This window comes from Pteropus medius, unplaced genomic scaffold (genome assembly GCF_902729225.1).
Source record: "Pteropus medius unplaced genomic scaffold, Ma_sr-lr_union100, whole genome shotgun sequence".
Lineage (NCBI taxonomy): Eukaryota > Metazoa > Chordata > Mammalia > Chiroptera > Pteropodidae > Pteropus > Pteropus medius.
The window spans coordinates 15,364,131-15,382,036 of NW_024349801.1; the positions used below are offsets into that span (position 1 = coordinate 15,364,131).

The window sequence follows — 17,906 nt, forward strand, 5'->3', positions numbered from 1 at the left end:
CAGTCATTCACTATCATTTGTTCTGTGACCCAGGCTTATTCCTGGATACACAAAGGTGAGTCAGACAGAGGGGACTTTCTCTTGAGCACCGTCTGGAGGGAGAGGTGAAATTGTAAAGCCATAATTGCAACATGGTGAAACGGTAAGAGAGGTGTGTACAAAGTGCCACGTAATCTGAAAAACAAAAACAGCTGCCTAGGCTGGCACCCGGGATTAATGCAGGAGAGACACTGAAGAGAAGGTGTTCTCCATACAGTATATTACATAATGCATAGTTTTTCTAGCATGGCAAAAGAGGCACGCACAGAAAAATGGATTAAGTAAAACTACAGAAATGTAAAAGGAACTGGAATGTTCACAGGGCAGTGGGTGATTCGGTAACTGTGGAGCAAAAAGGCTATATGGGTAAACGGTGGGAGATTATTTTACAGAGCAAAATTGGGTCCACAGGAAAGGCCTTAAAAGGCAAAACGAACAGCTCGGACTATGCCACATGCTTTGAGAACCTGACGTTTTACTCTGCAAGTGTGGAGATAGATCGAGGGAGTCAAGAGAGAAGGCTGGAGAAAGAATTTGGAGCATGTTGAAATCTGAGACATAACAGGTGACAAGGTGGTGGCTGTGAAAGCAAGATAAAGAACTGATAGAGCATGAGATGCCTGATTATTATGCCCTGTTTTGTAAAAGGTAACATTCCGAGTTTCCTGGGGAAAACGGACTTTGAGTGAGAAGGAAGCAGTGCAAGCTGGGGCTTTGTCCCTAACTCCCTGTGTGGCTTGGACCTGGATGGTTCCTGGATCCTTTGGCTCTCACATTCTCTAATTCTGTTTTTCTGACATAGGGTGCTATTATTTAATAAATATTTACTCTATTTTTTCTTTGCTCCTTCAATTTAAGAGATCAGTGCAAAAGCCTCTTTCAAGTACATGATTTAAAATTGCATGCCATTTTGATTTTTTACCATGCCTAATTTAGTCCTTTCTATTAGAGTCATTAAACCATTTTTATCTTTAAAGGATATATTTTTATTCTCTCTCTGACCCTCCTTAAATGGCTATTAAAAAGTATCTTTCTTGACTCTAAATAATAAACCACAACTATTTGATTAATAAAATACATTTTAAAACAAAAACTTGGAGCATTTTCAAAGCAAAAGCCTGCTGTATACAATTTCAGACCTCTACCAGGAATTAGCAACTGATGTGCTGACATAGTAAATGCATATTTACTTTCGTATCCCCCAAACTACATTGTTACCATGGTAACTCATGTAGTGCCAATACTACCAAGAGATAGAAGTTCTTGGTGGCTCTAAAGAAAAAAAAAAAGAGGAAGAAATAAAGAAAAAAATCAATGGAGATTACTATAAATGCAAAGTCATTTTTATGTACCATGATGTAAAAATCTGCAAAGTATCTAGGAAAGAAAGATCACCATCAAGGAAATACACAGCTCCTAATTGACCCTTTAGTAAGAGGAGGAATATTGCAAAGAACCCTACTACTTGTCTGTCAAATTGTTTGAGTAGATCCATTAATGTTCACTTTATGCTCCATGGGGAAAGAGAGCTCAAATCTTTTGCTTATCATTGTAGGGCCAGCATCTGGAATACTCAGCACGCAATGAGAAGTAAAAAAAAAAAAGAAATTAAAAAAAAAGTGAAATAAATGAGTAAATGAATGAAAGCAAGTTTAAGGCAATGCCTACAAAGCAAATAGTTAAAGGAGATTCTTTTGGAGTGAAAAGAGCAAGACTTCTTAATTTTTAATGCACACTAAAAATAATATGGGGTATTAAAAAATGCAAAATCATGGTCCCTACTCTAAGTGATTTTGATTCAATGAATCTAAGATGGTCCTCAGGGTATGTCAGCATGTGTTTAACATGCATTCTAGGTGAATCTGATGAATTTGATCTAAGAACTTCCCTTTGAATACATTTGAGGAGAGAATTAAACTATAAGTTAAAAATTCTAAATTTTCTCTACTTTTGAACAACTTTGTAAAATCATGTAGAGTTTCTTGCTTGGGGTTCGCTTATAGAGAAATAAAAAGGAATTCCAATTGTTTTCAAAATAAATGCATCCCAAAGTCCCCACACCATTTCACTTAAAATAGCTCTGATTGTAATCGATAGAATCTTTCTTCTTTTTTTCCCCCGTTTTAACATTTGGGTTTTACATAAGATTTTTTTTTTCAAAGAAGGTTCCTGCTGCTAACCATAATATGCCAATAATGATGTAAAATTCAAAAACAAATCAAATTTGACAATTTCAGAAATATATATAAATTTCCCCTCGAAACACCTAGGTTTTTAGAAATTACTTGATTGATTTAACACGAGCAGTCTTTCGGAATTTTCTAGACCAAAATAAAGCCTATTAGAGAATCATTAATAAACTTTCTTTACAAATTATATTTACCAAATTAACACCTAATCACTATTTTTAGCTTGCTGCAGATAGAAAGTATGAAATAATATCTTTATCTTTATACAGATTTGTTTGTTTCTTTTTCCCAGGAAGAGTGTACCTCTTCCTTCATCTAGTTACCAAAATTGCAAAAGCAAGACTTTACTGTTGGGCATATTGAAATATTCTAAGGTAGTAAGTAAAAAGATTGAAAGAGAGCTTAATTTCTAATGTTTTCATACTGTATATTCCAAATATAGAAGAAATTGAGTTCAAGGAAAAGAAATATAGTTGAAACTTTAATCATTGTGTGTTGCATTAATTAAAATGGCTGGAAAAATAACAAAAAATCTGTCATCAGCTGTTGCTTTTGCTTGCAAGGTAATTTGTCATTTTGCATCAAGCTCTGCCCTAAATGTGCTCAGGGTTAACGGTTTTGCAACTTGATCAACTTCCAGGCAAATTGGTCCTATGTCTTCTTTGTGGACTTGGCTGAGAACCTGTTTCCTTTGACTCCTCTTTTTCTATCCTCCTATCTCCTATCTTTTCTTCTTTCCATCATTAAGGGCTGAAGATGTCAAATCACTATTTCCTAGTTCAGCCTGTCTTGGTCTTGAGCACTTCCCACTGGTCAGAGACATTGCTAATGCAGCCAGGGCCTCATAAAATGACTAAATCCGAAGATGAAAACGGATGTGCCAATTTAAAAGAGGTCAAGTAGTAAGTGGGAATGGAGTGTGAATAGCAAGCAGATGGTGATTGCATTTCAAAGAGAGGAGTACTTCCAAAATGTAGGGCTGCCAACACAATTACTATATTGTCATTTTAAATAGGAAATACATTTATAAATGATTATTAATGTAAAGCTCATTTAAAATACAAAGCACTTTAAAAAGCTAATTATTTTCAATGGAAAGTGACTTACGTGAAAATTTAAGTTGCGGTGGATTGACAAATCAAGTTCCAGAATCATTTGATTTCAATATGAATAATAAATAATAAATGTTCCCCCCTTTCCTAAATGCCAGGTCTGTACTTTCACACCTATTTACTTGTAGTCCTAATAATCCAGAGGCAAAATTAGTAGATTGTAACCAATTACATGTCAGAGGAAGAAATAAAGTCTAAGAGAGGATTAAACTACTTCCCAAGGTTAAAGTTACACAGTTGGTTGAGTCATCGCTCAAATCTAGTCATCATTAGATTATATACCCTCTCTTGAATAGTAGCTATAGATAATAGGATAAGAAAGTTTACAGATATTAATAGTGATGAGAATGTAGTAAAGGTTAATGATCTATTGATTTGATCCAGACTTCGAAAGATGTAGATTGAGTTTAAAGAAATTTAAGTTGAAGAAGAACATAAAAATAAAAAATTATTTTTTTTTTTAAAGAGGGGTTTCAGGGACTGTTGGTTGAATCCAGAGGACTCTGACCAGAGAGTAAGATGTTAGTTGAGGGATTTGGGTTGGGTCGGGAAAGTTACTAGACTGAGACAAAGGCTTTCAGAAAAATGTCATTCATGAATGGTTTTCGATAGAAAAATCTAAATTTGATAATAATGATAATAATTAAAAGTGCCAATAAGGGTTTGTATTTCTTGGCTCACCTGTGTGTTCATCCATTTACCTTCCCATCAATTTCTCAAAGTTTTATACAGCACTTACACTCTGCTAAAATAATTGTGATATTCAGGGATAAATGGAGGTATAGTGCAAGAGAGTAAACCGAGGACCCATTGTTGTGGCAGGGGTAGTGATATAAGCCTTGTCAGGGGGCTATGGTGACACAAAAGAGGTATCTCCTTAAATTTGGAGGACAGACAAGGTATTGGAAGAACAGTAGGAGCTGGCTAAATAGCAAGGGATGTATACACAGAGGGTTTTCCAAGACAAGAAAGAAACAAATATAAACAAATAAATAAACATTCCACAAAATAAGAGTTCCACATGCGACTCCAAGGGTTTGATTTGAATGTAACACGAGGCTGGAAATGTATTTGGGGGTAACACTGAGCAACTTCTATTTTATCCTGTAAACAGTGGGAAGCAAGCAACAAATATCAAGCTGGGGACAAACCTGAAGGTTTTTTTATTTTTTTTTAACCCCCGTTTCTGCTTCTGGAAAGATGTTTCTTTTCCACATGGCCTGGAGGGAACTGTTCCTGTTTAAACAGGCAAAATGACCCTGGCCTCTGGAGAGGCAGGAACTTTGACCTTGAACTTCTTTGAATGACTGCCAAGATGCTGCCAGAGTCCCCTAGAGAGAGACTCAACAGGACACAGGAAAGATGAGGAAGGACTTTTAATATGTTTAGAAATATTTATCAGTGCAGAAACTGAGTATGTAAGAGCCACTACAATGGAGATTAAACCTGAGCAATCTGGTAAATGATGCCTAACATTTTATTGAATACTTTAATACAGAACAGACATTGTTTCCAGCACTTAATAAAGACTTTCTTACTTTATTCTGATGATTCTGTAAAATGCTCTATCAGTCAAAGTCCAAGTACAAAATCCATAGGACACTCAAATTAAGGTAATTTGAGGAGATAAACCAAAGCCCTGTTTACAAAGGTGTGCCGAAGATGTAGGGAAACCAAAGGATGCAGTGCAGCATCGCTAGACTAGTAAAAAGTGAGCTTTGTTACTAGCACTGATGCCAAAAGGGCAAGAGAGGAAGTAGGAAGTGCAAGAGCATGGAGAGAGAGGAGGGTGGCGTAGCCAGGTAACTGGGTGAGGCCAGAGTGGAGCCCTACAGATGCCCGCACTGACCTACAAGAGAGCCAGAGCCAGTGGAACTTACACAGTATCAGCCGGGGTTCTCCATACGCACACACACACACACACGCTAAGAGATTTTTTTTAAAAGAAATTAGCTCATGAGATTGCGAAAGGCTAGCAAGTTTCAAATGTGTAGGGTAGGCAGGAAACAGGCACAATTTCCACATTACAGTCTTGAGGCAGAATTTGTTCTTCTCCAAGAAACCTCATTCTTTGCTGTTAAGGTTTTCAGCTGATTGGATGAGGCCCACCCACATTATGAAAGTTAATCTTCTTAAGGCAACTGATGGTAGATGCTAATCATATCTACAAAATACCTTCACACCAGCCTCTAGACTAACATTAGACCAAACCAAGCAGGCACCATAGTCTAGTCAAGTTGACACATAAAATTTAACCATCACAAATATCCAGACCTCTCTCCTTCCCCACTGTGGTCCTTACCGGGGCTTCCTATTAGCCGAACCCAAACATAAGCCACAGGTTAAGGGCATCTCTTGACACAGTCTGGAAAGGCTGAGCTCTCCAGGATACAGCCCCATTACTTCCTCTCTTACACCACTGATGCACATACATACACAGGTAGGAAATATTTCCAGTATGATACTTAACATTTATAACTCTACAGAACCTTTTTTCATAATTTTTATTTTTACATGTTTTCACTTAATTTTCACAAGTACTATTAATAGCTATATTTTGCAAAGGTCTATATTAAATGGGAAAGTTAGGTAAGTTTCTAGAGCTAAAAAGCTAATAAGTGATAGATTTAAGATTTGATGGTATGTCTTTCAGCATTAATTTGCCATGTGACATCCAATCTATCACAACTCTTCAAACTCTTGTGCACATGAATCTAGGGTATCTGAAAAATAGAGATGGCTTAGCACCACACAAGGACAGTTGGAATCACCTTGACTGGAGCATGGCTTCAAAATCAGAAGTTTTATAACATAGTGAACAGTTGTCTCTGACTGCATCTAGTTCAAGTCTGCATAGTTTTCATAGCCTTCAGGCTAAAAACTCCTGCTTTGCCTTGCATATAGACATGCTAACCAATAGAAAAATTCTGCTTGTGGCTTGAGTTTTAGAAAAACAGCTCCTCCCATTTTTCCATCCCTTGATGTAAAAGAAGCCTGATTTCTGTACTTTCCTTAAGATGGATTTGAGGAGTAGGTCTCCCAGCTTCTCAACTGGCACCTTCTTGACCAATAAACTTTTCCTTACTCCAAACTCTGACATTTTGAGTTTCGGCCTTTCGAAGCACTGGACTCACAGACTTTGGACTGGTAACAGCTTTAATTCTTTATTTCAATAATGTCTCTTATCAATAGAGTTATCCGAGAGGAAAACCCTAAGACAGTGGTTCCCAACCTTGGCTAAACAATGATATCACCTGGAGAGACTAATATCAAAGTCACAACCCAAAACGATTAAATAAAATTATTTAGAAGCGAGATTCAAGCATCAATAGTTTTTAAAACTGCCTAAGATGCTCAAATGTATAGGCAAGGTTGAGAACAGCTGTTCTAAAACAACTGTTCCAAAGTACAGAATTGTAGCTGGAAAACATATGGACTGCAGGAAGTAAAGGCGAGTTGTTTGTGTATGTGTGTGTATGTACATATACACACACACACACAAACACACACACACACACCCGTCAAAGATCCAAGATTGTATTTTTCAATGCAAAATAATTTCACTTAATACTCTAATTCTTATTAAAAAAAAAAAAAACAGTTCTTACAAATTGTCCCCATAGCTATGAGACATTTCCTCCAGGAATTTTTGCCAAACACAGTTCTACATCTAGAAAATCAAAGAACAGAAAAAGAATCTTCGATTTAATAATATATCTCATCTTATATATGTCTACCTACCTGTCTACTATTCACCTACCTATCTAACTAGCTATCTAATAAGAGAGAAGGGAAGGGGAGCCTGGCTCTTGATTTGTGTATAACCTGTACTGTCAGATTTTTCAATCGGAAAATTTGTAGTAACAAAGTATTTATCCAGGACAAAGGAAGCATTAATTGCTCCATTAATATAGTTGATAAAATAATAACATACAGCGGATGCTATACAGTCATATTTTAGCACATCTTGAACAAAGGCACATATTGAGGCCCAATATTTCTACTGACTCCAGGGAAAATATTGATGTTTAATTGCACTCTTCTGTTATGAAGAATCTTACTGTCTCTATTGCCTGGGAAGTTTACTATGAAGAAAAAATATTCATCCCTAAATAACTGGAAGTACTCTGCAGGTTTCTCTTTGCCAGAAGTATTACACAATCAAATACAAAGCTCAAAGGGTGATATTTCATGGCATGATCTCTCCACAGTCTGATATGCCCCTGTTTGCTCACCGCTCCCCATGTTAGGGCTGCATTACAGAGAATTCTAGTCTCCAAAAAGTTAAGGAGAGAGATGGTAATGTAGTATGTGGGGAAAATGAATGGCCATGGATAATCAGGAAGAACTCTTGCTGAAAGCAGAGATGGGCTGCAAAATTTCCAATAGACAATGTCTGCTGTTCAATAAGAGTGGGTTCTCAGTGACACTGTACGATGCCTTCTTCCTGACTGGACCCGCTGCTTCCCTCTTGGTGTCCCTACATTTGGAAAGTAGAAAGTCTTCCTATCAAAATGTTCTCTTTTGGTTTCCATCTGCTTTGGGCTTTATGGGCTCTTTGAGGCAAAGATCATAATTTATTCACAGTTCTCCACCAGATATGTAAGATTCAGTGTCTGGTATATTGTAGACAAACAAATGTGTATGAGGCCACACATCAGCCCTTTCCCTATCTCGCCCATCACAAACAAAATAAGACAGAGCTTTATATCATATTACCATAGCAAAGGGTGGTTGAAAGACAGTTACTAAAAGCCAAAGACACAATAGTAGTTTCCAAATGAAAGACGGTGAGTAACGAAAGGCACGAAAAAGGTCAAAGGCTTAGAGAGAAATGGTGGTAGGTTTGAAACGAAAGGACTCTTTCGCCAAAAAACGATTCCAACAGATGCGAAAATGTAATCATGAATATGAAGAGTAGGAAGAAGTGCCATGGTCATGGGCACGTGACCTATACAGCCACACAAGTTCCCATGCTTGCTTTCATGTTCTGGTGTCACGTCACTACCTTAAAATTCTTTATACATTTTGAACAAGAAACCACAGACTTTCATTTTTTTAGGGGGCTCTAACAAATTATGTACAAAGGTTTTGTAGGATATGGAAGAATTGATTCCACTTTCCCTTGAGCTCTTCTTAAATAGTATGGCTACCCTTTTTAATTTTAAATATATATATTATATATATATATATTATATGTATATACATATAATATATATATATATAAAATGTATGTATGAGTGTGTATATATCTTCAAAGCTATGTTTGCTCCTATAAAATTAAGAACTGAGAAACATATTAAAAGGCCACTAAATTCCTCAAATTTTAACACTTAGGAGCCGTCGTTAACATTCTTAATGTACTTGCTACATCCATTTTCCATGCATGTTTCTCTAAAAAGTTAAAATAATTCTCATCCCCCGCGCCACACACATACACACTTTTCAGTTCTTTTTCTTTAGCCTGATACCATAATTAAATACTTTCATAACGTTTTATTTAAATGACTAAATGATAATTCAACCATATGGACATAATATGCTTGACTTTCTCATTTACTGTGTTTCATTATTCTTGTATCTTTCTTGTTATTTTTCTACCTCAGTTGTTACAGTTGCCTCTAGAAGCATCTGAGACTTAGAAAAATAACAAAACAGAATACTGAAAGCGGGACTTCCTCAGGTAACTAAGGTACAATTTTCCCTACATGTTAAATACGATGTTCATGAAGTAGCAAATAATCTACTTTTTACTATGTATTTGTAATATTATTTGATTTATTTAAAAATGACATTGATTTCTGTGTTACTCTAAGTGGCATTTCCAAACCAGGTCTCCATAAATTCATGTGAGACTCAAATCCACTTTTAATAGAATCGTCTAGGAAATTGCTTTAGCAACTATTTTGTCATTTTTTTTTTTCCTGGAGACCTAAATTTGCTTTCCTCCAAGGCTGTCAGGAAACAGGGGTAGTTTATAAAAAGATATAGCATGACAACTGCCTACTTACTATAAAATATATTATGTGACTATAACTTTATCATATATCCTTTGTAACATTTCACATGCTGGCCATTAAAAGATGAAGTCATTTTTTGTCTTAAAGAATCAAATGCCAATGAAAGTCCAAGTTTTTTGAGAAGTAGATCCCTTTGTTTTAAAGTCCCGATTTTACACTTTACACGTCATTCTCAAAAGATCATATTAAAATCATGTCTGGATGTTAGTATGAAATAAGAGCCCAAATATACAGTAGAAAAATGGGAATAGTCTAAGAAGAACTATTTGGAGATACTGTAGTACACACCATTTTTCTTTGTAAATCAAACAGATGATTTTCTGCAGTAATTGTAATTATGTTTTCAGTATTACATATAACACCAACTACACATAAGTTGTTGCAAAGGGCACTGGGTCTGCGTAGAGTTTTCTTTAAAATAATCTAGAGATTTCAATGGACAGAGTGTGTATTGGCTGGACTTTGTAAAGAAATATTCTGTAGGGAGTGTAATAGTTGATTCTAATTTCCACCATTACCATTATACTATATAACCTAAAGAAAGATGAGATGGGCTCTTGCTATATGCCAAGGGCTATGCTACATTCTTTGCATTCACTATGTCATTCAATTCTCACAAACTTTCTGAGAGGTAGGTATAATTTTAACACCAGTTTAAGAAGTGAGGAGCTGAGATTTGGAAACATAAAAGAGCTTGTTCAAGTTTATATAGTTATTAAGTTATGAAGCTAGATTTAAATCTTGCTGGTAATCTGAAATTATAGTCCCTTTTCTTAGTGATTCTACTAAATTTTGAATAAGCTTTACCAACTGCCCCCAAGGCTAATGTCTTAGATAACTATAGTACATATCAAAATAAAGAGATTAACACTGGCACAGTACTGTTAACTAGACTAAAAATTTACTCAGGTTTCACCCATTTTTCATGTATTTTTATGTGTGTGTATATGAAATTTCATCACATATTTAGATTTGTGCAAACACCACTTAAATCCACTTAACGTTTTATTTTTAGGGAGAGTGATAGCTTGTACCTAGTAACTAATTCAGTCATGTGCAAAGCAAGCATAGAAATAAATCAGAGATAACACTTGCAAGGCTGAAGTCAGCTTGAACAGGCTGAACAGGCTTGGTCTCAGGCATTCGCAAAGAAGAGTATCTACACAGATGAGACAAACAAAGTCCCTTGAGAAGGGATGAGGAAATCTCGGAGAAATCACAATCAAGCGACAGGTCTAAGGAGATGGATATAGGATTCAAAACTGGAAATAAATCCAAGAGGCAGGAACTTGCATCATGTGGTTAGTGGTCGTGCAACCACAAATCTTAAGCTAATGGCATCGGTATCTGTTTCTGCCAAAATATTGCTGGTCCTTGATTCTATCTGTTATTGAAGATCAGGGAGGATGAGTCAGAAAATGGTGGGTTGGCAATGACCATAAACTCTCTAAGCAATGAAAGTATTGAGTTTGTATGCATTGCAGGGCTGAACATTTGTCAGGATTATCCAGTCACTTTAGATGAAAAAATGAAGGATTATCCAGTCACTTTAGGTGAAAAAACAAAGCAGAATACAGTACCCCAGAACTCTGTCAAACATTATTTTTGTGCTGTCTACATCTGGAATATTTTCCCTTCATCTATTCCCTTTTAATACCTGGCCTTATTCAAAACAAAAGTATATTACTTCAATGTCCAAGTCCCAACCAGAATTTGTAAGCCTTGCATGAAAACTTCTCTAGCACATGAATCTTATGGTAGTCATTTTATTCATATTTGACTATTTGGCATATGCTGAATTGATACACATTGATGTTCAATAAATGAAACAAGAATGGCATTTACTGAATGCTCAATAAGTGTCAAAGTGGGTGCTATATACTTCAGATATTTATTCCCATCAACACTGATTAAGAAGGCATTTACAGAGAAGCTAAGCCCCATGGTGGTAAAGCAACATGGTCAGACCACACAGCTAGTTGAGAACTATGATTGTATCTAAAGTTTCCATCACATTTACTTTATTTTTTTTCAATCACTGAAAGAGCCACTTCGTAATCTAATTTAATTGATTGTTTTAATATAATAAAACCTAAAGTATGGAGGGAAGGATTATTTTTTAAAGCTAAAATGGAGTATGAGTAACTGCTCCAAAGTAAGAAGCTATTTTATTTGAAAACTCCAAGGTATAAGGAAGCAAAACATATTTTGGAAATCAGAAATGATCTGTCAAAGTCATTTTAGAGAAGAATAGCAAATATTTGATTTTGTGTGAGGCACGGATAACAGAAGAGAGTTGCTATTTGCCAGAAAGATGCACAGAACTACTTAGAAAGAAAATAGCTCCTTACTTTTGGCATAGTGAAGAGGGATTGGCAGGAGACATCTTTTTCATTGCAAAGACATCTTTTTAGCTCTCCAGACTGCTTTGGCTGAACTTATTCCACATTCCTTCCTCCCCTCAAAAAATGTTCCCATAGTCCAGCTTATTGTAGTTTAGTTTTGCTGTCCCAACTTGAAAGATTGAAAGAGAAAAAATGAATAGAGACTGGAATTTCAAGATAAAAATAATTAAAACTAAATGAGGTTGAGAGGGTAGGAGAATAAATTTGAAATCAGATCACAGATTATGATAACCATTTCAGATATTTGGCCCAGAAACCTAGAGTTTATCTCTAGTTCTTCAGGCTTATTTCGCTATTAATGCATTTAAAAGGGAAATACTACATTTCAAGTATTAAAATTAATTTCCGAAGCTAAATAGTAATTGAAAAATATGTCTTATATCATGTTAAAATTGTTTTAAAAGTCAGAATACAAAATTTCATCCATGCAGGGAGTGTGCCGGTATCTAAATCATGCATATGTACAGGGTCTGGTAGGAGGAATGTAAATCTAGAAAGAACAGTTACATTTGTTAGTGATGGGATTATTACTGGAATGGTTCCTTCATTCTTATTTTTATCAATGTCTTAATTGGATTTGTGCAATAAATATGATGATTTTTAGCAGAACTAGAAAGTTGCTGTTGTACCCTATGCTCTCCCAGTGAGACGATTTGATGAATTTCTTTCAACCTAAAGTATATGCTTTCTGAATAAATATGCATTTTCTTTTTCTCCGAATGATTTAAAGTTTCTTTTAATGTACAACACAAAATAAAACAGACATTTGGTGAATTCTCAGGCTCTGATAGACAGAGGTGATTAGTTGGATCCCTAGTCACATGTACCTTATTGCAATTCTCCCCCTGTGCTTAACTTGCTTCTATCGTTAAAAGTTTTCAATTGTGCTGATTAGAGTTTTATGATAAAACCAGAAATTTTTAAAAATGGCCTAATTGGCTACAGTTTTTAAGAGAAATCCAACTATTGTAGAATTTACTTGTGAAATATTTCTATCCATCTGACTTGTAAAGTTACAGATGCCCTGATTATATCAGATTGTTCCGCCCATAAGAGCTTTGTATGTGAGGGTCACAGCCTAAGCGAGGAGAGACATCGTTTCTCCCTTTAACTGAAGATGCTTAACAAGAAAGTATCAAATATCTATTCTGAGCAAGTTTAAAATCAGTAAAATATACCTGCCCTCCAAACAACTCTAGATTGTGATAAGGACCAAATGAGGCAATTAACGTAAAATAGACTTGTAATTTTCAAATGGTGATGCAGATATTATTGTTATGGTAACAGTCAGCCAATAGTGATTTGAAGTAACTGAATAATTTTGGTACGTTTTCCTGGAATTATTTCCTCGCCATTTTCTTTCTCATAATAAATTCTGTCACTAGAAAGTAAATCTATTTCCATGGGATTCATTTATTGTCTCTTCTGTCCACTTTATAAAAGAGTGGCCTTATTTTTAGTTAATTAATATTTGAAAGTGTTTCAGAACCCTTAGCAGAAATGTCAGATGTACTTAATTGTTGTATTTAATATATATCATGGACCTCATACTCTTACACAATACAGGATAAAATATTGTAAATGTTGCATAACCATATATTTGCAATTTATTTCGATGTTGTTGAATAAATATCAAAAAAATAGATAGTGATGCAAGATTTTAGAACAGTGGTGTTTGAAATGATCTGCAGGACTAGTAAGAATTGCTTAACCACATTTTTGATCACTTAAAATATATCAATATTTATGTTAAGTGCATATAATAATGAACAAGATAAGACCTTTGACTTTTAGAGGCTTAAATTTTAAGGAAAAGTCTATTGGAGGTTTAAAAAAGAAGGGCAGTAAAATTTTGGTCTAACAATGATCATATTTAAAAACATTCAATTTATATAGGCACAGTAAATTTCTCAGATGTTCATTTTATTTTATTTTTGTTTTTTAATTCAAAGATGTTCTATAAAAATTGGTTCCATCAGAGAAATTTTAAATATATATGAAGAAATGCAGTCTTCGTGAGAGTTGTTAATAAAATATAGACACATTAACTTTTTAGTTGTAGACTCACTCTGTGTAATCTTCTGGTCTTTCAACTGGGACTGTCTCATTGATATTATTGATTTGGCTAACTTGGTTTTGCTGATATCATTTTGATACTTGTATGTAGAAGATGATGGCATTGTTATACAGTTAAAATTATCCTTGAAAGGTGGTATTTATCCATGATTTAATAGTTATCTGTAGTATCTTTTTCCTCTAAAGTATGTGAGAAACAGGCCATAGAATGTTTTATTATGATTAATTCTAGAGTTACGAAACAGAAGACAAGTAAAGCAATAGATTGAAAGCAGAAAAAGTAAGCTGGGGACACTTTAAAGTGAAAGTTGGGTAATGTTCATAAAATATTCCTGCCAGGCACCGTGTTTTACTTTATCTCATAGAAGTCATATAAGAATTTTTGAGATAAGTGTATCTATTCTATTTTAGAATATGGAGCCTGGGGATGAGAAATCTTAAGCATTTTGTCCCCAGAATGAGAATAAAACCTTGGCTCAGGTTTTCCAAGGCAAGTATTCTTTCTATTATAACATGTTTTTACCTATTGCAAAAGAGGTGGGAAATTAATGACATCATTGTGAAAATACAGCATTTCTAATTAAAATTCTTAAGTATATGAGATGCTTTTTTAATAATGCAATGATCTCATTTTCATAATGATTAAGCATACCCTTTTTAAAAAATTGGATTCTAAGAAATAACTCATCTCGAATAAGGGAAAGGAAGAAAAGAAGGAAGAAAGGAAGGAATGGAGGGAAGGAAGAAGAAGGGGAGAGAGAGAGGAACAATTCTTCCCTTAGCACATTATACTAAAGAATTCTTATAGTTAGAAAATGCCTAATTTTTAAGATTCCACAGTTTTATAAGTAAAAAGAAGTAACATTATTCAGAACATATGAAAGAAATAATATTTTGTGAAAATCCTTTGACTTAAAATTTAAATGTAGTCCTAGAACCAAAAATAAAACAGAGACTTACACTTATCAGAAACGATTAACACTCCTGAACTATTAATAAAAGAATCCTGAGGAAAAAAGTGACCAATCTTGATACAATTCACATGGAATTTGATTGTGACTGAGATAAAGTTAATCAGTGATAAAGAAGAAGAGAAACCCAGGCAAAACCAAACCCATTCTTCCTGGGCCACCACATTTAATTTTAGGCATTCCAGGACAATGTCATATTTTACCATCACTTAGCATGATGAGATTAAGATTTCTACCTGATTTGGGTGTTTTTCACACCAGAGATTTTAAAACATTCTCTTAATTTGAAAAACCTTGTGATATTTTCCTAAAAGCCAACTATTTTTAATGGAAACCTAGCACAGGTCACAATGGTGTATCTTGAGCTGCTAACAGTCCCGATAAATTAGATCTGCCACTTTCTAGTCTTGTTAAGTTTAGAAGTATTTAACTGCTTTAGGTCTCAGGTTTGTAATTCTTAGCATTACCTATTCATTCATTCGTTCGTTCATTCAGTATTTACTCAGTATCTATTGTGTTCCAGGCACAGTGGTTGCAGCAATTAAAAAAAAAAAAGTTTTTGTATACATGAGGCTATAATCCAATGAGAGAGAAAGATTTAGGGGTACATACTAAAATATTAGGTAATAAGAGTATTGAAAAGCAAAGAGAGAAAGGAAATCACAAGTGATGGTTTATGCAATTTACATAGGGTCATCGGAGAGCTCACTGAGCAGATAGCATTAAGAATCAGGTAGGTGTGTACATGGTGTGATCAAAGGACAGTAAAAAAGCCAATATGGCTGAATCACATGGAACAAAGAGGGAAATTATAGAAAAATATTTTCTAAAGGGAATCAGGGGTTAGATCATGCAGAGGGCATGATTAAGAGTCACTAAAGGTTGAGAAAGAGACTAGGATATGTTATTCCAACATGCATCCTTATTTCTGTGACTGTTTATCCTAAAGAGCCAGTATTAATTCATCTTGCATTTAACCAATGCTTTTTTAGGATACACATTTTCCTTGGATTTGGTACTAGGCTAGAAAACAATCTGAAATCACAAGAAGACAGCACTCTTAAGAGGTATGACTATAAACATTGAAATAAATAAACAAAAACTCAAACATTTTAGTCCATTAACTTCATTTCCTAGAGACTCTACGGTGGTAATGAATAATATTAAAAGCAAAGAATTAAAATAAAGGTTTATGAAAGATCACTTTGAGATGTCACGAATTGTATTCCATTATTTCATTTCATTTCATTTCACTGTCAGTTGTCATGTTTCTTAATACATTCGGGGGAAGGATACTGTCGATAGCATCCAAGAGAAATTTTCTATGCTATATATATCCTACCTGTATCTATTTTCCTTATCTAATCTCATGACTTAAAAAACTTGAAGTATCAGGGAGAAACCTAAGTGGAGCTGGATGTGAACGCTCATGTGACTTAAATAACTGAGCTAAAATGTATTTCGCCTTGCCAGCACTGGATAGGTAACCCTGTCTACATTCTGCTGTCAGAGTTCCGAGTTCAATCCTTGCTAACAAATTATAAAATGAACATTGGTAAACTGAAGTATAAGTAAGAACTATCAAAATCCATAACAGATTTGAAACCCCATGCTGAATGAGAGCTTCTGTAAAAAACTAAGACTATTTGGTCTAGAATTGAATAGAGAAGCCTGGAGAACACAACTTCCATACAGAAGAGCTCTCATAAAAAATAAAAAATAAAAAACAATGCAGAATGGGATGGGCTTTCCATGGGTATGGATTTAACATCACTGGATACACTACAGGTAAGAAGAGAAACTATGAAGGACCTTGGTTGGAAGATGAGACTAACAGACCTACTGAATTCTTCAACTTCAGCAAGCTTCTCACATTCTGTTAAAACTACATGTTATACACATAGAAAAGAATCGCAGAATTATTGTATCCCCATTTTCCCTATGGCATTTCTGCAAACAGAAAGAAATACATATGACAGAAATACAGACATTTATTCCTCTGTGATAGACAGGTACATACATATACTAACAAACGAACGAACGAACGAAAAGAAAGAAAGGGAAGAAAGGGAAGAAAGGGAAGAAAGGGAAGGAAGGAAAGAAGGAAGGAGGAAGGGAGGAAGGAAGGAGGAGAGGGAGAGAGAGAGAGAGAGAGAGAAAGAAAGAGAAAGAAAAAGGAGAAAGAGGAAAGAAGACAGATAGACACACAGATGAATATAAACTTCTTTTCCCTCCCCTTTGCTTCTAGGTATATCCGGTACCTACTGTTTAGTCATGTGGTAGCAGGAAATCATTAGCATATGATGTAAATAATTTCTCTTACTTCATTATGCAAGATCCATTTATCATCATTGTTTCAAAAAGACATTTATTTAAGCATTTAAAAGTCATATTTTCTCACAGTTGTAGTCAAAATATGCATATTTTCTCTTTGCATTATTTGCATGTTCTATGTTTATGCCAGTACTTAATAAACATTATTCGAAGCATTGCACAACATTCCAAATACTTTCTACTATTCCATAATTTACTGAACCAATCTCCTACTTCATGATTTTTCACCATTATAAATAATATGTTAAAAATAATTGGGCATAAAATGTTTTCCTCTTATGGATGGACTCTTATGACAGTTTTTCAGAAATTGAGCTCTTGGCTTAAGTAACATAAATATTTTAACAGATTTTTAATCTATGAATAGTAACTTTCAAATGACTAATAATGCTTTTAGACTATTTTAAACATGTTTTAATAAATTGTAATGCAAACTTTTTGAAGACTGTAATTAGTATCTCTGTCAGTCTATGTAGGATACATTTAGCTCAGTTTCGATATTAAAATATTGAGCCAATTTCCTTGGAAAGTTGCACAGTGTTAATCCCCATCATCCCTCTCACACTTAGGGCTTATTCTATGCCTGTCTCTTTACCAGATTTATCTCACTCCATTTTCAAGACAATCCTAGATTAGGTCTTATTATTTTCTCTATTTTGCAGATGAAGAAACTTTAGTTAAGAGTGATGATATTCCTTTTCATACAAATTCAAAAAAAATGGTTGGGAGCAGAATTTATGCTGCCATACTCCAGGGCTAT

At 34.7% G+C, this 17,906-nt stretch overlaps 1 long non-coding RNA gene across 1 annotated transcript in view; it reads right to left on the reverse strand.

The window, feature by feature from the left end:
• The window catches only part of LOC120623014 (uncharacterized), a 153,234-nt gene that overhangs the window by 129,697 nt on the left and 5,631 nt on the right, over nucleotides 1-17,906 (reverse strand). The window lies entirely within an intron of this gene.